Source organism: Cyanistes caeruleus, chromosome 25 (genome assembly GCF_971803275.1).
Source record: "Cyanistes caeruleus chromosome 25, bCyaCae1.hap1.1, whole genome shotgun sequence".
Taxonomy (NCBI): domain Eukaryota; kingdom Metazoa; phylum Chordata; class Aves; order Passeriformes; family Paridae; genus Cyanistes; species Cyanistes caeruleus.
In genome coordinates this window covers 2087815-2104813 of record NC_141725.1, presented here as the reverse complement: position 1 = coordinate 2104813, position 16999 = coordinate 2087815, and the positions used below count along the sequence as shown (strand labels likewise).

The window sequence follows — 16999 nt, the reverse complement described above, 5'->3', positions numbered from 1 at the left end:
AAGGAAGCAGCTTTTTGGTTGACTTTACAGACCCCACAAAAGGGTCTGCAGTTTGAATTACACCTTTTCTGATGTGATCGTGCCCAACAAAGTCCAAGGGCAGCCCTTTCCCAGTTCTTGGTCCCGCCTATCTTGGGCCCCATTCCATGTGGGATCCACTGCATGGAAACAGGAGGAACACCAAAGCACCAAAGGTGGTGGGAGTGCAAAACCCCCGCTTGCAGGAGAGATTCAGGGAGCAATTTGTACCTGATTCCCACCTTCTCATCCAGCCCTGCCATGAGGCCTCTGGGATGTTACCATCACTTTCTGCTCCTATCCCTTCTCCATGATCAGCAACAGCCATCCTCGGGGCTGCTGGGCCAGGAAACGTTCTGACATGGAACTGGCAAATGTCAAGATGAACCACCCCACTGTTCATGGGGACACTGCACTACTCTGTGTCCCTGCTCACACGGGACAATTTCTGCCTGGGGAACTGAAACTTGCTTTGCTCTTACCGTGAGAGGAAGGGCACAGGTAGCAGGGCAGGTAACCAGAGCAGGAAATCTCCTTCTGAACAACGAAGGCACGGGTTTGCTTTCTGCAGAATCTATCTCACCAGTTCAATGCAGGAAAAGCCAACTAGGATGTCAAATTGGTTTCAGTTTTACTAAGCCAGAGTTTGTAGCACCGGAAGAAAGGAAGTTCACTATGGACAAAGCTGAGTCTCTGCCTGGGAGACCTTAAAAGGACAGCAGAGTCCAGCTCCCAGTGCTTCATCCCTTCCCATCTGCTCCGGCGTTTCCGTGGGACACGCGCAGCCACCCCGGCCAAGACGTGACGTTTCCCTCGAGCCCCCACTTGTCACAGCAGGAGCTGGATCCACTCAGGCATTTCTCACTGACTCAACCCAGTGGTCTCGGCCTCAGCCCCTCACATGCACCAGCTCTGGCAGCTCTGCCATGGGGTTTTCCATTTAACCGAGACAATACACCCCCAACACAGTGAGCTCCAGGGAGACACTGGATACTAATTAAATCCATGCTGCTGCTGGAAAACCGAGCTGCAGAGAGGAACCAGCTGCCTTCCAAAAGTCCACAGCAGTTGGCCAGCAAAAAGGTGTTTACCAGTCCCATGGCTTCCGCTTCTCCTGCTCCCCCATCCATACATTTACATTTACATTTTCCAACCAGTCCCATCCTGCCCAGTTCTCGCACAGATTCATTATCAAGCATGTTCATCTTGCTAAGGAGCCTGCAAAGGTTTCCTTTGTAGTCAAGACCCAACATAGCTTTTAATCCTCTCACGCCCAGAGCATAAAGCCCAAGACTCAGCTGCTCCATCGACACCAAATCTGAGAGGTTTCAGAGCAGAACAGCCCAGGCAGATCAGACTGACACACTGGGAAAGGGCAGGTCCTCAGTGCTCACCTCCTGCAAAACCTGAGCTTTGCTTTCACACCTGGTAACTCTGCAAAACAGGCTTTGCCTGCAAGCAGGTGTCCAAAGCACTGTCTGCATCCCAAATCACTGAGCCACATCTGTGTGTGCTCACCCTGGGAAACAGAGAAGGAGAGCTGCTGCTCACACAGCTGCTGAGCACAGACTACAGAGCCCACAGCACCTTCAGGACAGGCAGCCCTATCCCATACATCAGCCTCTGCCACTGGATGCTGTGGGAAAAAATACCCAAAGTCTTGACAGCTCAGCTTCTACTTCCCTGGGAGGTCAAACAAGGACAGATCCAAGCGCCTGCCTGTCCTGCAGGACCATGGGGACCCAGCCCAAGGGCAGCTGGCTGATGAGGAATGGGAGCTGCACGAGCACAGCTGGAACAGGCATTGCTGAGCCCTCTCCATCCCCAGTTCCACGGAAGTTTCTAGAACAGATTTAGCTTCAGATTCAGGTGGCAGCTCTAAGACTCCCTTGAAAAGCCTTTCTGTGAAAGGTATGATCCTACATGTGTCACAAACACAAATTCATCACTACCATAACCCACAAAGCCAGCCTGGCCATGGCAGTCACTGTGCTGGGCCACAAGAACCAGGTAAGAAAGCTCTGCATTCAGATGTCAGGTTTCTGAGCAGGCAAGTTCCTCTTCCACCTCCTTCCCTCCCCAGAGCTCACAGCCTGCTTTGCAGTCACCAGGCAGTAGGAAAAAACAGGCTTCTAGACAAATAGATAATTTTCACCCAGCAGCTGGGAACAACAGCTTCCATTTCCATCTGAGGCTGGAACACCTCCTCCTGCGCTGCTGTAGCCTGAAATAAGGTTAAGACCATCTCTACCAGCACGCTACTTCCCCAGCCCTGTCCCTGAATACTCCCACGCCCTCAAAAGCCAACACTTTTCATAAAAACAAGATGAAGCGCTGCTCGCCTTTCCCTTGATAAGGGATCTTAATGCACTTCCGGCAGCACGCCCGGGAATGGATGTGGAAGAAGAGCTGCCATCAGTTTCCCGGGGAGAACAGGGGAAGGCTCTCTCCCCACCTCCACTGCAGCCAGGGATGTGCTGCACCTTTCCTTTGCAGCCATGGCCATGCAGCTGAGAGCTGCTCTGGCTCCAGAGAGCTCCAGGGACGGGCAGCAGGACAGGGCTTAGGGACAACCTGCTGCAAGAGGATTTGACAGCACACCCAGAGGAACAGCAGGTACAAATGCAGGAGGAAAACATCAAAGGAACATGTCTCTGGCTCAGAATGGCCCAGCAAAGCAGAGAGGGGAACACTGCAGCAGCTGTGAGGCCACAACATGCCCATCCAGGAGCTGATCCTGAGCCCTCTGCTCAGCACCTCCTGGAGGCAGCGGGCACAGGGACCCATGGAGAACGGCACAGAGCTGGCTCTGACCAGGGCAGGAGGGGCAGCTGTCTTGGCAAGTGGCTGCCCACTTCCCAACACACTGGGATGGGTTTATTTCCCAGCCTGGTATCCAGGCCACTCTGCACTGTTTGTTGAACTTCAGGGTCTTCCCTCCCTCCACTGATTTTTCAGTAATACACAAGAGCACACACATGTATTTAAACATTAGTGTCAAGTCAGATGGCTGAAACAGTGAACTACTAGAGATCTCCAAATCCCAGTCCATGAAATTAGTTCTTCCCACCAAAGCAGGGGGATGGGAAGGCATCCTGCTCTCCCTGCCCTGGGACAGCCCAAACATCACCACAAGGCCAGTCCATCACAAAGCCTCACCACACACACAGTGCTGTGTATTGGTGCCATTGCTTCCCTCCACTGCACTGAAAGCAGAGCAGGGTCCAGTTCACACTCTCCACTACAAGCCATTGAGAAGGCCCTACAGCAAAAGTTCCCTCCTTTATGTAACCACAGGCCCCTGAGGACAGAAACCAAGGCAGGACATCACACCAGTCATTCTCACAAGAGAGAATGCCCCAGGAGGGGCTGCAGTGCCACTGTCCCCCTGTGCCATAACCTACAGAATGAGTCCCCACTTGTGGCAGGCAGCCCTGGACCCTCAGCCATCAGCACAGCCAGTACATGACACAACAGCTCCCTGCTGACACAGCTTTATCGACTCCTTTATCAATTCCCACGCATGGAAAGCTGAGAGCAGCTCTCAGACAGCGAGGAAGGAGACCCCCTGCAGCCCCCAACACCCTGTGTTAGGCTTTCTCTGTCCCATGGGACTCCCTGGAGAAGCACTGCTCTCCCCAGCCAGCCCTGCCTCCCACCCACCCCCTCTCCTCTGGGAGCCACCCCACGGGTGTCGTGGGCATCTCTGGAGGGGGACACTGCCCACAGGATGATCCAACCTCATCACAGCAGGATGAGGCTCCAGAGGCGTTTTGGTGCTCATGAGTCAGAGGGTCTGAGCACATGGTGGGGTGTGACGTCCCCCCACACACCATGGGAGAGCTCTGCTTCCAGAGCCAGAACCGTGCCAGCATCCCACGGGCCAGGAGCAGCAGCAGGGAGGACATGGGATGATGGGGCCATCCAAGTGCTGTCTCACAGGGAGTGCTGTCAACTGGTGGGAGACGTGCAAGAGCAGAGGAAGAACATGACCCATTTGAGGATGTCCTCAGAGATCCCACAGCCTCAAATCCGTATGTGCTCCTTCTGGCATTGCAAAGGATCAGTGCAGGGCAGGGCAAGGGGATCAACATTTGTTCTCCAAAGGATAAGAGATGTTTCCCAACACCTCTCCCATAACAAAAGCAAACTTCTGGTTGCATGTGTCTCCCTTCCCTTTCTCCTCCAAGACCAAGCTGGGTCTGAAAACCTTTCATCTACCTGGAAGAGATTTCTTCCCCACAGAGGAACTTGACTGAAAACCAGCACAGGCAAGCCCAGAACTCTTCTCCCCAGAGTGGGACACCACAGTGACAAACTCAGGACTTGTTCCTTCCCACAGCCTTTGGACCAGCTCCTGAATAACTTCAGGAGCAGGAGACTGAGAACAGACTGCTGTCCCCACTCATACCATGGGCCTCCCCACAGCACAAATCACTGAACATCACTGAACAACCCAGGGTATCCCAGCTCGCTCACAGATTCCAGGGAGTGGGAGATGAAAATTTAGCAGAGAACTAGAAATGGTTCCATTTCCCTTCCCTGAAGCCTCTAATGAGCACAGAATGAGCAAAACCACTCCCTCCACTCTGTCTGCACAACCTCCTCCTGTGCAAGGCACAGGAAGCAGGAGAAACCCAACACAGGAGACCAGAAAAGGAATCTGAGGGATACCCATCAGCACATTGCACCAGCCTGACAATTTCTGTGCCAAGGACACAGGTGATGTTCACTCTTCTGGAAACCACCATCTCTGGAGGGCAGGACATCCCCACTGCCCAAGCTGCTGCATGGCCACAGCAGATTGCCTTGTCTTATCTGCACCACAGCTTTCCAAGCAGTCATGCATGAGAAAACCCCCTCTGTTTCAGGAGAGTCCAGGCCACCAGGGAGAGCAGATGATATCAGGTGTGGATGCTGCCATTGCAAATTCTTTACATGACACACCAGGTGGGACTCCCCAAAAGAAACCCCATTCGCTCTCCTGTGCTGGCATCCACACCATACGGCTCCCAGCATTGGACACACACCTCCTTTTCTCCCAGCAGGCTGGGAAATAATCCAAGCAGCAGCATTATCCATCTTATCTTCCCAATGTCCCTTGCCACAGGCTCCAGGGGCTTTCCAGACCAATGCCCCCCCAGCTCTTACACTGCTCCTCGCGGCAGCTGGCTCAGAGGTCATCAAGGAAGTGTCATTACAGAAGAGGGAACTGAGGCACAACACTGCCACATGTCACACAGAAAGCAGTAGCAAAAGTGGCAGAAAAGCCCAGTCCCCAAAGGCTGCTGTGCCCTCTAAGGTCACCTGCAGGGATGGTGGTCCTGACCACAGGTGTCCTCTGCAGGCAGGGCAGTAACCTGGCACACGGCAGTAACCCAGCCCCAGGAGTGGGTCAGAGGCCTGACCTGGAGATTGCCAGATTGGTTTCAGATTTGTTTCTTGGTTCACATTTCCAGGAGGTAGATGGAGCAGATGTCTGCAGCCAGCAATTCCCTCCTCCTCCTGACCTGTGCCACCCCAGGCAACCACCACCTCTTAAGAGCTGCTGCCCTCCTGCCAGGGGATGGACGGACACCACCCAGCTCTGCCACTCCAGGGCTGTCACCAAAGAGCTGTGGGAAAGGAGAGACAACCAATCCAACAACTTGGGAGGGTGAGCTGTTCTGTACCATCCAGAGAACCAAGTGCAGAGCCAGGGAGGCGCTAGGAGCACTCACAGGGTATCTAGAAGCTCAGCCAGAAGGTGCCATCCATCAGTCCAGCAGCTCCAGTGAGGGGCTGGGAATTCTGACTGGCAAAGCAAGCAGCTCCTGACAGGAGAGCCAAAGCTCACCTGGGTGGCTTTGAGAAACCAGAGAACCTGTCACCTTCATCAACACAGGTTGGATATCAGGAGGAACTTCTTCTTAAAAAGGGTTGTTAAACATTGCAAGGGGCTGTCAGGGACATGGTGAAGTCACCACCCCGAAGGTGTTTAAGGAAGACTGGATGTGGCATTCAGTGCTCTGGGCTGAGTGACAATGTGGGGATTGGTCACAGGCTGGACTTGATCTTCAGGGTCTTTTCCAGCCTAAATGATTCTGGGATTCTGTGACACAGCTTTGTCCAGTACCTCAAGCAACAGGGCTCCTTCCCAGCCCTGCCTGGGACCAGGGGAGGAAAAGGCAGAGACAACACGCAACACTGGAGGAATGAAAACCACAGTTTCATCTCCCACCTCCAAGAAGCGGGACAGCTACTCATCCCACAGGGAATGAGGGCAAGGGGCAAGTTGAGCAGTCTGGAAGGGGTTTTTAATGAGCCACGTACACACCATCTACAGTTTAAAGGGGGAAATAGACCCACAAAAACTCCAACTCAGCGGATTCGGAACAATTCCAGCCCAGCTGCCAAAGGCCTGAGCACTGCGATGGCGAGAGCTGTGTGTGCCAGCAGGGTTCCCTGCTCCTCAGCCATCTGGGGATTGTCACTCTGCACAGATCTGCTTGGCCTCCTGTCATGTGTAGCGCTCCCAACCCCTTTTCTGTCAGCAGGATCTGGGTTGGCAGAAACACTTTTAATTGTAGGATTTTTTTTTTCCCCTTAACCCATATCCTCTTGACAGAACCAGGTTAGGAAGCAGCTGCACCGGCAGATCTGGGGTGGCCTTTTGCAAGGCAAGGCAGGGGAATAAAGGGGTGCCTGGATCTAGTTATCTCTTCAATCACCAAACCACAGTTAATCACAACTTCCCCACCTCTCCTAAGGTCACGCAGAAAGGGGGAGCACCACCAGCTCAGCTCTGTCCTAGCCCAGCCCCTTTGCTCCAGAGCAGGCCCTCTGTCCTGGAGAGTCCCAGAGCAGGGTGGGCGGAAGGGATGTCGTTCCCACTGGTGACAAGGGCTGTTTCCATTTCTGGGTGGCAGAGCTGCAGCTCTGCCAAGCTGAGCTGTCCCACATTTTCCCCTCTGCTTTCTTCCCGAGGCTGCTCCAAGCCCCACACGTTTCCCCTTAAATGACTGCCAAACCGTGTAGATTTGGGGGGTACAAGAGGGGAAGGGAAGGGTAAACGTCCAGTGGGGCTGACTGGGAAAGCTCTCCCCAAAGAACTGTCAAATTCTGTGTGCTGCAAAAGATGCCAAATCCGCTGCTGCAGAGCCCCACAGGAGCTGACCCACTGCTGCCCTGGCTCCCAGCTCTCCTCCCCAGCAGGGACAGCAATTCCAGGGCCACAGGCAGGACCCACAGCCCAGACCATGAGGAGGAAAGAGCAGCACAATGCAATTAATCTTTCCTGCGGAATAACTGGGGCAGAGGGATGCTCTGTGGCATGACAACATCCATCAGCTTCCGTGCAAGAGCCAGCAGCATCTTCAGGGAAGCAGTGAGTGATCCACGAGGTGTTCATCTTCCCACCCCCTCTATTACAGGACCATCAGCAGCTCAATCCATTACAGTTTTCCTTGCAACCTCTCAAAGGTATGCAAGCAGCCTGCTTATTTCACAGATGGGTGTGGAAGCATCTGTGATCTCAGAGAAAAAAAAGAGGATAGAGAACAGCGATTCCCAACCAACTGGAGACTAACTGGGACAAACTCCTAAGGCCCAGCAAGCACCCCACTCTGCTGACTTGCAGGGAGGGATAAGTTTCACAAGAGAGGGACCAGAGACCTACATCCCATTCCCAGTCACCACAAGCTGTGCAGGATCCTATCGCTGCTCCATCCCTCACACAGGATCAGCCTCACAACCCTTTATTAAGCACTGGGACAGCTTTGTGGATTAAGGATTTGGTCTGGTTTTCACCAACCTCCACATCAGAAAGGCACATTCCAAAGGTTTTTTTTCCTCATCTCCCCTCATCCCCACCTGTGCATATTTTGCAGGGGATGAGAAGGCCAGGACTGAAACAGAAGAGCACAGGATTGGCTACAGCTGAAAAGGTGGTGCTGTGCACTGGGAAAGGAATCTTCCAAGGGGTTCATCCCAAAACGTTCTCTCAAACAGGAACATCCAGTGCAACCTCACTGGTTCCTCCCTTCCCCTTACCTGCTTCTTTCAACCCTGCACAAAGGGCTTAATTTATAAAATCAGAGGGATCATTCCAATGAAGGAACATGGAGGATACACCCCCAGGAGGACCCATTTCATCTTGCTGCTATTAATACCTGGAACATTATTTGCACGAACAGACTGTCCTTTCTCCCTCATTTCTGGGCTCTCACTTCCTCTGGTTTGTCCCAGAAATCCCAGCCAACACACGTTCACCCTTCTCTAGTACACACTTCCATCCAAAACCCCAACCTTTCCCCTTTTCTTTTTTTTTTTTTGAGTTAATTACTCATGTTTCTAGTTCACATCACCTCTTTCAACCCCTGCAGACAGGATACAGCTCCCCTGGCTCCCTCATTCATTAGGCAGTCAGTTTGTGGGTCTAAACCCATCAACTCTCATTATAGAAAGGGACCAAGACTTCCCACAGCTGCCCAGCATCCCACTATCCTTCAAGCTGGGTGAGGCTCTCACTCCTCTTTGCTCCTCCAGCACCAAAGCTGGCTCTGGCTGGGCTTGGCTCTCCTTGGCAAAGCTTCAGGCTGGGCTGCTTGCAAGCCCTTTGCCACACTGGCACAAAGAAGTTCCCAACCTTTCAGAGCTGTGCTGAGCTCTGCCCACAGGAGCCCAGGCAAAGCCTTCTCCTTGCAAACAGCAGCCATGCCTTTGGTTTTGCTTCAAGAGGAAACATGTTTTCTCTGTATCCAGGCACAAAACAGTCAATCCCGGCCAAAACCATCCTATCAACAGCACAGAGCATGACAAGTCAGGGCAGAGGGTTACCATGGAGCTAAGGAAGCCCAGACTTCCCAGCCAGACCCAGAATTCCTGACCTCCCCATTCTGCAGAGAGGGGCTGGGAAGAGGACCAGGCTCCTCTCAATCGCTGTGTCCTCACACATCACAAGCAGCCCATGCAGCCTGAGATGCCACCACATCCTGACCCGAATTCTGACACACACCAACACACAGCCCCGTTCAGCTGCTCTCCCAGAAACGTGGGACAAGCTCAGCACTGAACCAGCAGCAGGCTTTACCTGGTTGGTTTGGGCACCCTGCAAGAAGGATCACACAGAGAGGTGAAGGATCACACTGAAAGGTGAGGAGAAGCCATGAGCACCTCATCAAACCAGCCCAGGGAAGGGGAAATCCTACCATTAGCAGGATCCAGTGCGGAGGATTTCACAGCTAATGAACCCTTGCCACCACAGACACAGCGAAAGCAAAAGCAGCAGGGCATTTCTTTTCTGATAAGCTGCTTTTATCGGGAAGTTCAGCCTGGCTGCCCACACCAGCCCCAGCTGGAGAGCAGCTCCCAACCTATGCCTTTAAATCCCCTTGGCAGCGCAGGACTGGAGCAGACACGCCCTGTGCTGCTCCAGCGCTGGAGCACACAAACATTTCCTCCCAGCCATTCCCTCGCTGTGGCTCAGCCAGAGCTGCCTCGTACCTGCCAGGGCTGTGCCAGAGGGAACACAGGCTGTGCCACACACACCTGGACATGCACAGCCTTAAACTCATTTCCTGAATCCCTCCTTCTTCCCTGCCGGCAGTGGACATTCTTCTCCCAAACTTCTTCCTTAAGGCAAATATTTGGAGTCTAACAGACATTCCTCATGGAAGGCACAAGTTAAATATTGGCCCTAAAACAACAACAAGTGCCTTTCAGTGATTCTGGCTGGAGAAGCACCGCTCTGGACTTTGATTTCTGGCTCTGAACAAAATTAGGAGCAAAGCACTGAAGGTTACACTCTTCTCCTGGGAGAAGTCAGATTTCAGGCTCTGCAAGTCCCCTGCCAGGACCACAACCAGCAGTGGGAACTGTCCCTGCTCGTGCTTTCTCACACCTCGGGTGTCTGCTGTCACCCAGCCAAGGCTGCTGCAGTGCATCCTCTGCACCGGGCCACAGCATCAGTCTGAGTCTCATTTCTGTGATTATATATCCTCAGAGAGACACTGGAGAAGACCTGCTGGGAACCATGGGTGCCATGCAGGGCATTTGCACACCTTGTTCTCCCTGCCTCTGCCTGCACCACCAGCATTCCCAAAGGTGCCCACCTCTCCACCCAGCCATGCCCAGCTCTTGAGTGCACAAGATGCTCCAGGCTGTTCCTGCTCCGCAGGCAGCTCAGCTCTTGACGGGTGTACTGGCTCTTGTAAGAAAGCATCCCAGCAAGGTAGGAGAGCAGTCAGAGAGATGGCGGCACAATGAAAGGGAGAGGGAAAGGTGAGGAGGAAAAGGAAAGCTGCACTGAGGTCAGTACACCTGAAGCCTGGCAGCACTCAGGTCCTGGGATGTCATAGGCATTTTCCACATGGATCAGGGGAGCAGAGCTGCTGTCATGACTCTGCAGCCAGAGCCCTGCAGTGCCAGGTCTGTTGCACCCCAGAACAGCTCTGTCACGTCCAGATGCTGCTGATCCAAGCCTGAGCAGAGGGGCTGCTCCATCACCCCCACTGCAGGAAGGTCCCAAAGAGCCCTTGCCAAAACCACCCCAAACCAGAATCCGTTCCAACACCAGGGGTCTGCCCACTGCTTCTCCAGAAAACACCCCAACAGTCACCCTGAGCAAGGTTATATGGCACCAATGTGCTACACACCAACTCACACTCACAGGGTTTGTCCTGCTAAGTTCAGCATGGGGTGTGTTAAATGAGCTTCCCTTTTGCTCTCCTGTGGACCCTCTAAGCCCAGAGCCCCTTGCTCAGCTCTGCCTGCTCTGAGCAGGCCTGGGAGGCAGGAGAGGGACTGAGCAGTAGAGAGCTGCTCCCTGGCAACATCCCCTGTTGCTGTGTGAGATGGAGAGCTCTGATGGTCTATAATGCTGGAATTCCTATCTAATTCCTTCCCAAGATACTAATGATGGCACTTCAAGCTGGGGTATCTGCTGGGGGCTCTGACAACCTCTCAGTGAGATCCCCTGATGATGCAGACAGCCCTCTGAAAATCGTGTGGGTTTAAAACCAGCTGCGAGTCACCCTGGAGGAAATGTTAAAGCTCCGAGCACTTCCTATTCCCTCCCCAGCTACTGAAGCCCATGGAGTGACGAGCTCCAGCAAGTTTGAGCAGGAATTCCCAAGGCTCAAGGCAGAGACCAGCCTGTACCTGTCAGCACCAACACCTCTTCATCCCCATGGCACACTGACCCTGCACTCCCAGAGCCGACTGCTGCTCTTCAGCCCCCGGCTCTGAGCAGCCCCTTCCAGCACAGGGACCCCACCTCTGCTCCCAGCGCCTCAGTCCTTTCTTAATATTCCCTGTACCTGGCAACACCAAAGCCAGACTTCCACCCAAACCAGCACTGCCCTTGGGATGAGAGGGATTGGCAGAGCTGGGGGAGAGGGGATTCCAGGAGCGCCTCAGCTTGCCCCTCGCCCACACACACAGCACAGAAGTTGCTGGAAAGCACCATCGTCTCCCCGCACCAAACCAGGGAAACCAAGCAGAGTATAAACTTCATCACTGCCAACAGCCCCTGCTAAAAAAAGGATGAGAGAAAGGGTTTTTTGCTTTGTTGTTTGTACCTCAGTGCTACCTCAAAAGCAGCAAGATTTTTTTACCTGAAAACATTGGGCAAGGACAGAGTCTGCAAGAATGGAGCTTTTGTAGCACAAACACTGCTCTGTTCGGGTTTAAATTAGATTTCCACTGACCTTTTTGAGCCCATCGTTCAGCCACCCACACCCAAGCAGCCCCTCTGAGCAAGACTCTGCAGCCCCCAGCCTGGGAAGACGAATAAACCCCCAGAGACTTGGCTGTGCTCCCAGGGAACCCCCACACCCCTCCCAGCACAGCTCCTGCTGCACAGAACTGCTCAGATGCAGGGCTGCAAAGCTCTTCCAAAGGAAAGCTGCACAAAATCCAAGTTCAAGCTCAACCTTAACCCCTGTTTATTAACTTAAGAACATGCCTCTCAGGGTGACAAAGCCCGTGCATCACCTGCCAACTGTCTCATTCACCACTGGGAAAGCAAAGGCCAGGCCTGCCTCATTAAAAAGCATTACATAACATTAAGCAACAAAGGGCTACAGGACATTCTTTGCTTGTTGGACATGTAAAAATGAATGACTCAAAAATTAATGCTCCTTTCCTCCAGACTCCTGGTGTCTCCAGCACCCTGGGAGGGCAATGAGCACCTTATTTCCAAGGCAACGGTGTCTTGGCTCATCCCAAATCCCACTCTGACATCCAACTTATTGTCACCCCTGCCCTGCAGACACCAAACACGCAGCACTGCCCAGCTCTGTTTCAGAGCACTCATCAGACACCAGTGGATGTGCTTCTGCTGCCTCATGGCTCACACTGTGGCACAGGGACCCTTTCCCTGCCTGGGGTCAGCTCAGCTGGACGGGACTTTGGGTTTCCCCCATGCCACCATATCAGTGCAAGCTTTTCACAGACAGGACTATGAGAGCACTTGGTTTCACTGTCACCACAAGGCCTCGAGACCTGTGTTTCCTATGAGTGAGGATGTTTCTGCTGCAAAGTGCCAGGGCCCTGATGCTGTGGGGAAGGCAGGTGTCAGCAGGGCAGTGCTTGGAAAAGCCACCATCCTCCCAGCAGGACACAGACTCCACAGGCACTGGGAGATCTTCCTGGAGACATGGTGGACTTGTATCCGCCATCTCACTGGAGCCAAAGAAGCCAATTCCAAGTCTTTATAGAACCAATTGAATTCCTCTACTGTGGGAGCAAACTCTCCTTACTGTGGGCGGTGGATGAAACCGGAGACTTCTTGCTCCACGTAGCATTTTGAAACACCCTGCAAAGCCTTACCTAGAAGTTTCACCTTACCTGAAGAGCCATTTCCTACAGCACACAGAGCTCATCGTGGGTGCTGATCTGCTGCTGCCGAACACAGCGAGCGGAAAGCAGAGACGTCCTGTGGTTTGACAGTCACTGCGTCACCCTCCCTCCTGCCCCCAGCGGGATGGGGGACCTGTGAGCAGAGGGTCACAGCTCTGAGCACCACGGGTGTCACCCAGGAACCTGACAGGGTGGGACAGGCAAGGCAGGGGTGTGCTGGAACACCTTGGGATGGAATCACAGGATGGTTCGGGTTGGAAGGAACTTAGAGCTCATGCAGTTCCATCCCCCGCCATGGGCAGGGATGCTTTGCACTAGTCCAGGGTGCTCATTTGATCCAACCTGGCCTTGGAACTTCCAGGGAGAGGACAGCCACAGCTGCTCTGGGCAACCTGTGCCAGTGCCTGACCACTGTCACAAACAGGAATTTCTTCCCAATATCCATCTAACCCTGCCCTCTATCAGAGTGAAGCCATTCCTCCTTGTCCTGTCACTCCAGTTCCCCATGCACAAGCTGCTTTTCCAAAGCCAGTTATTAGAAATAATGCATCAATGTAACACGCAAGGGAGGGGCTGCCCACAGGAAGGGCTGCAGGGCTACAGCCTGGGCAGGAATTAAGAATTCTTCAGGAGGATAGCAGCTGGCACAAATTGGGGAGCCTGATGCTCCACACTCATCTGCCCCAGCAGAAAATCACCTTTTCACCTCCCTCACAACCAAAGCTGCTGCTCCTCTACAGCAACAAACCTACCAGAGACAGCAACTGCCAGCAGGAAGTAGAAACAGCCTCTCATGAAACCCCAAAACTATTCACACAGCTTTCCTAACAGGAAGATGACTTGTTCTCCAGCAGAGCCCCAGAGCTGCTGAGATCTGCTATCCCTCCCTGCCCTCCCAGCTCAGAGTACAGCCGGACCAAAGCAGACTCCAGGTCACACCATGTCTGGGCCAAGGAAGGAGGCTCAGCTTCACAGCTTCTCACTGCACCCACAACGAGCCACGTCTGCCCAGTCAGAGCCCAATTACAGGGCTGTGGGCAGAGCTGTTCCCACAGGCCTTCAGCAAAAAGCCGTGGCAAACACACGAAAGAAGCTCCTGTGCTGGCACCCGAGTCTGTCCCTGCTCAGCAGCACTACAAGGGAAGAGGGTTTGACTCCTCAAACTGCAGTGGGAAGTCACAGGAGTAGCACAGGGCAAACCAGGCCATTGTCCTCTGGTACCAAACCCCACAGTGCCTGGCCCTGCCAAGCAAGGGGAGGGTCTCCTCCCCAGCCCAGGGGCTGCAGCTCTCCTGCATACCCCACAACAGCACATCAGGGGTTGCTGCTCACCCGAGGCTTCCCTCCCCCTTCCCACCAATCCTTTACTGCCTGTGGAGCTGCAGTTCCTGTCTGAAGGCAGAGATAAACAGCTTCCTACCCACCCTGGCTTGCACAGGGCCTGGGCCTTGCAGCGGTGCCCCAGATCAAGGGGCAGGCACACACCTGCAGGGACCAGCCAAGCACAGGAGCGCTGCTCCAGCACAGCTCATGCCAGCTCCTAGCCAGGAAAACCACAGGGAGGGGGGTGGGCAGGGGGAGACAGCTCCAGAGCACAGCCAGGCCCAAATCCAGCAAAGATGTTTATTGGCAGCTGCTCTCAGACATTGTGTCTTCCAGCCCAGTGGGGCTGGAGCTGGGAAATACTGATTGTCCATGAGCACAACCCTCATGTCACTCCCATTGATCCGCTGAGTCACTCCCGTATTAACAGTTTTGACAACACCCGGGCTGCACAGGAGCTCTGACACAGAATACAAAACAAGGGGCACTGCGAAGCTGCTCCAGAGAGCGACACCCAGGAACCTGCTGAGCTGCCAGGACCCACTTCCTCCTCTCAGGAGCTGCACCAAGAGCAGCCAGCGCACACCAGGCTGCAAGGGCAGAGCACACAGCTCCATCCAGTGTGCCTGGGGAAACTGCTGGACACGAGGACTGCCCTGCAAACCACCACCAGCTGCACCCCGTGGATGCAGGGGCAAAGCAGAGCAGCTGCTGCTTTGGCAAAGGAGCTACGCAAGTAATTTTTAAGTGATTTATAAGGCCTCACAGAGCTGTCAGCTAACGAGGAGGAGAGCAAACTCTAAAGCAAAAGGGGGCAGCCACCTCTCCAGGATGAGGGACAACCCCTGGAAAGCTGGGGGCTGCCTAGATCTCATGTTCCCACAGACCTGAGCATGCTGGTGTTGGACCAGTCAACACCACAACCCTCCCAGCACCCAAAAGCTGCTCAGGAGTGATAAAACACTGACCAAACAACGTTCCTATCTCCAACGTACCAAATTAAAACAAAACCAACAAATCTTTGGCAAGTTCCTCACAGCAGCCAAGCCTATCCTGCCACAGCGAAGGCTCCCCATGGAGGCCTCCTGCCCTAATTTGCAGCAATTCTTTGTCAGACCACTGACAAACACCCAACGTTTGCTCCAATCTGTTACATAAGGCCCAGTTTTTAAACCTTTGTGCTGGCCATGGGGAGATGGGGCACACTGTGCAGGGCAGCCTGGCTGGCAGGTGAACTCACACACTCCTCAGAATGCACTTCCACACCTCCAACCACTTGTTGTGAGGAAGGAAGACAAGTGGATTAGTTAAGGAGGCAACTTTCAAAGGTTTTACACACGTTTCAACCCAGGTCCAGGCTAACTCAAACTGTTTAGAACAGACTGATATCACAGCAACTCAAAAGGGGTTTGTGAAACTTCGCTTTTTAACTTCCAAAATACACAAACATGGCAATTCTTCATGTTGCCCAGCGCACAAAAGGCACCTTCCTGACCATCCCTACAACTTCCCGTTGTTTGCTCCCCGAGATCCAGACCCAGCTCGGTGGCTGAGCTCCCTCCTGCCAGCCAGCGACAGGAGCCACGGGCCTCCCCAGCAGATTGCTCCTCATCTGCAAACCTCACAACAGCTCAAGTCGGCTCCTGTCTGCTGGGGGCAGGAGGGGGAGGGCACTTTTCCCTTTTCTCACATTCATCCTCACCCGCTTCGCTGAAGAAAAAAAAGCCGTTTTAAATACCAGGTTCAGCCGAGTCCTTTCCCCAAATAAACACTTCCCAACCCCTCTGGAGAGAGGAAAGCCACATACAAAGGAGCCAACATCCTGCGAGGCTGAGGCAGGCCGGGCAGGGTGCGGGCCGAGGGGACACGGCGGGGAGGATCCGAGCCCATCCCTGCCGCCCACCCGGCTTCGGGGGGCACTGGGGGCTCGCAGCCCTTCCCGGGGGCCACAAAACGGGCACGGCCGGGAGGGGACGGGGCGAGGCGGCCCTGGGCCCTCAGACCCCGGCCCAGCCTGACCCCAACGCGACCCCAAAGCCTTCCCCACGCTCCGATCCCAACCTGATCCCCACAGCCCCCCACTCCCCCCGGCCCAGACCGATCGCACCTCAGCCCCACCACCCGCGACCTCGCCAGGCCAAGCCGGTGCCTCCCTCGGCACCCCCGCGACCCCCACAGCCCCTTCCTCTCGCCGGGCCCCTCCCGGTACTCAACCCTCCCCCCCCCCCCGTCACCGCCCCGGCCCCGCCGCCCCCGCCCGCGGCGCCGCCCGGCCCGGCCGCCCCTCCCCGGTGCCGGCCGCGTGAAGCCGAGGCCGCAGGGCCCCCGCCGTCCCTCGGTGCTCCCCCGGTGTTACCTCGGCGGTCCCTCAGCGCCGGGCGGCGGCGCCGCTGCCCCGCGGCCGCTCCCCCATGGCGGCGCCCCCGGCCCGGCCCCGCTCGCCTCCCCTCCGCCGCTGCGCCAACGGCGTACGGCCCGCGCTGCGCCAACGGCGTACGAGCCGCGCCGCGCCCGTGCGCGCCCGCGCGCCAGCGGCGCAACCGCGCTTCGTGAATACAGGCCGCGGGGCGGAGCGCGGCGCAAGCGCAGCGGGAGCGAGGGTGGCGGCGCAGCGGCGCTGGCGTAGAGCGCGTTCGGGAATAGCGGCCGGCAGGCGGCGGCGCGGCTTTGCGGCAGCGCCGTGCGCTTTACGACAGCTCCGGTTAACCCTGCGCTGCCCGGCGCCGCTGTCGGGACAAGCGCCGCTGTCGCGACAGGGCTCGCGCTGCCTCAGCGCCCTGCAGGGCTGGAGGCCGCAGCTGCCACACAGGGAACAGCC

The 16999-nt window shown here is 55.1% G+C and overlaps 1 protein-coding gene across 3 annotated transcripts in view; it reads right to left on the bottom strand.

Moving 5' to 3' along the window:
* CSNK1G2 (casein kinase 1 gamma 2) overlaps positions 1–16671 on the bottom strand; it is a 41159-nt gene extending 24488 nt beyond the window's left edge. For 2 of the 3 annotated variants that reach the window (XM_086862447.1, XM_086862444.1), the window contains exon 1: positions 16538–16639. The gene's annotated coding sequence lies outside the window, so the exon portion shown is untranslated. Of the gene's footprint in view, positions 1–16537 lie in introns of all 3 variants that reach the window. The other variant, XM_086862446.1, reaches the window with a different exon arrangement.
* Positions 16672–16999: the final 328 nt, after the last annotated feature.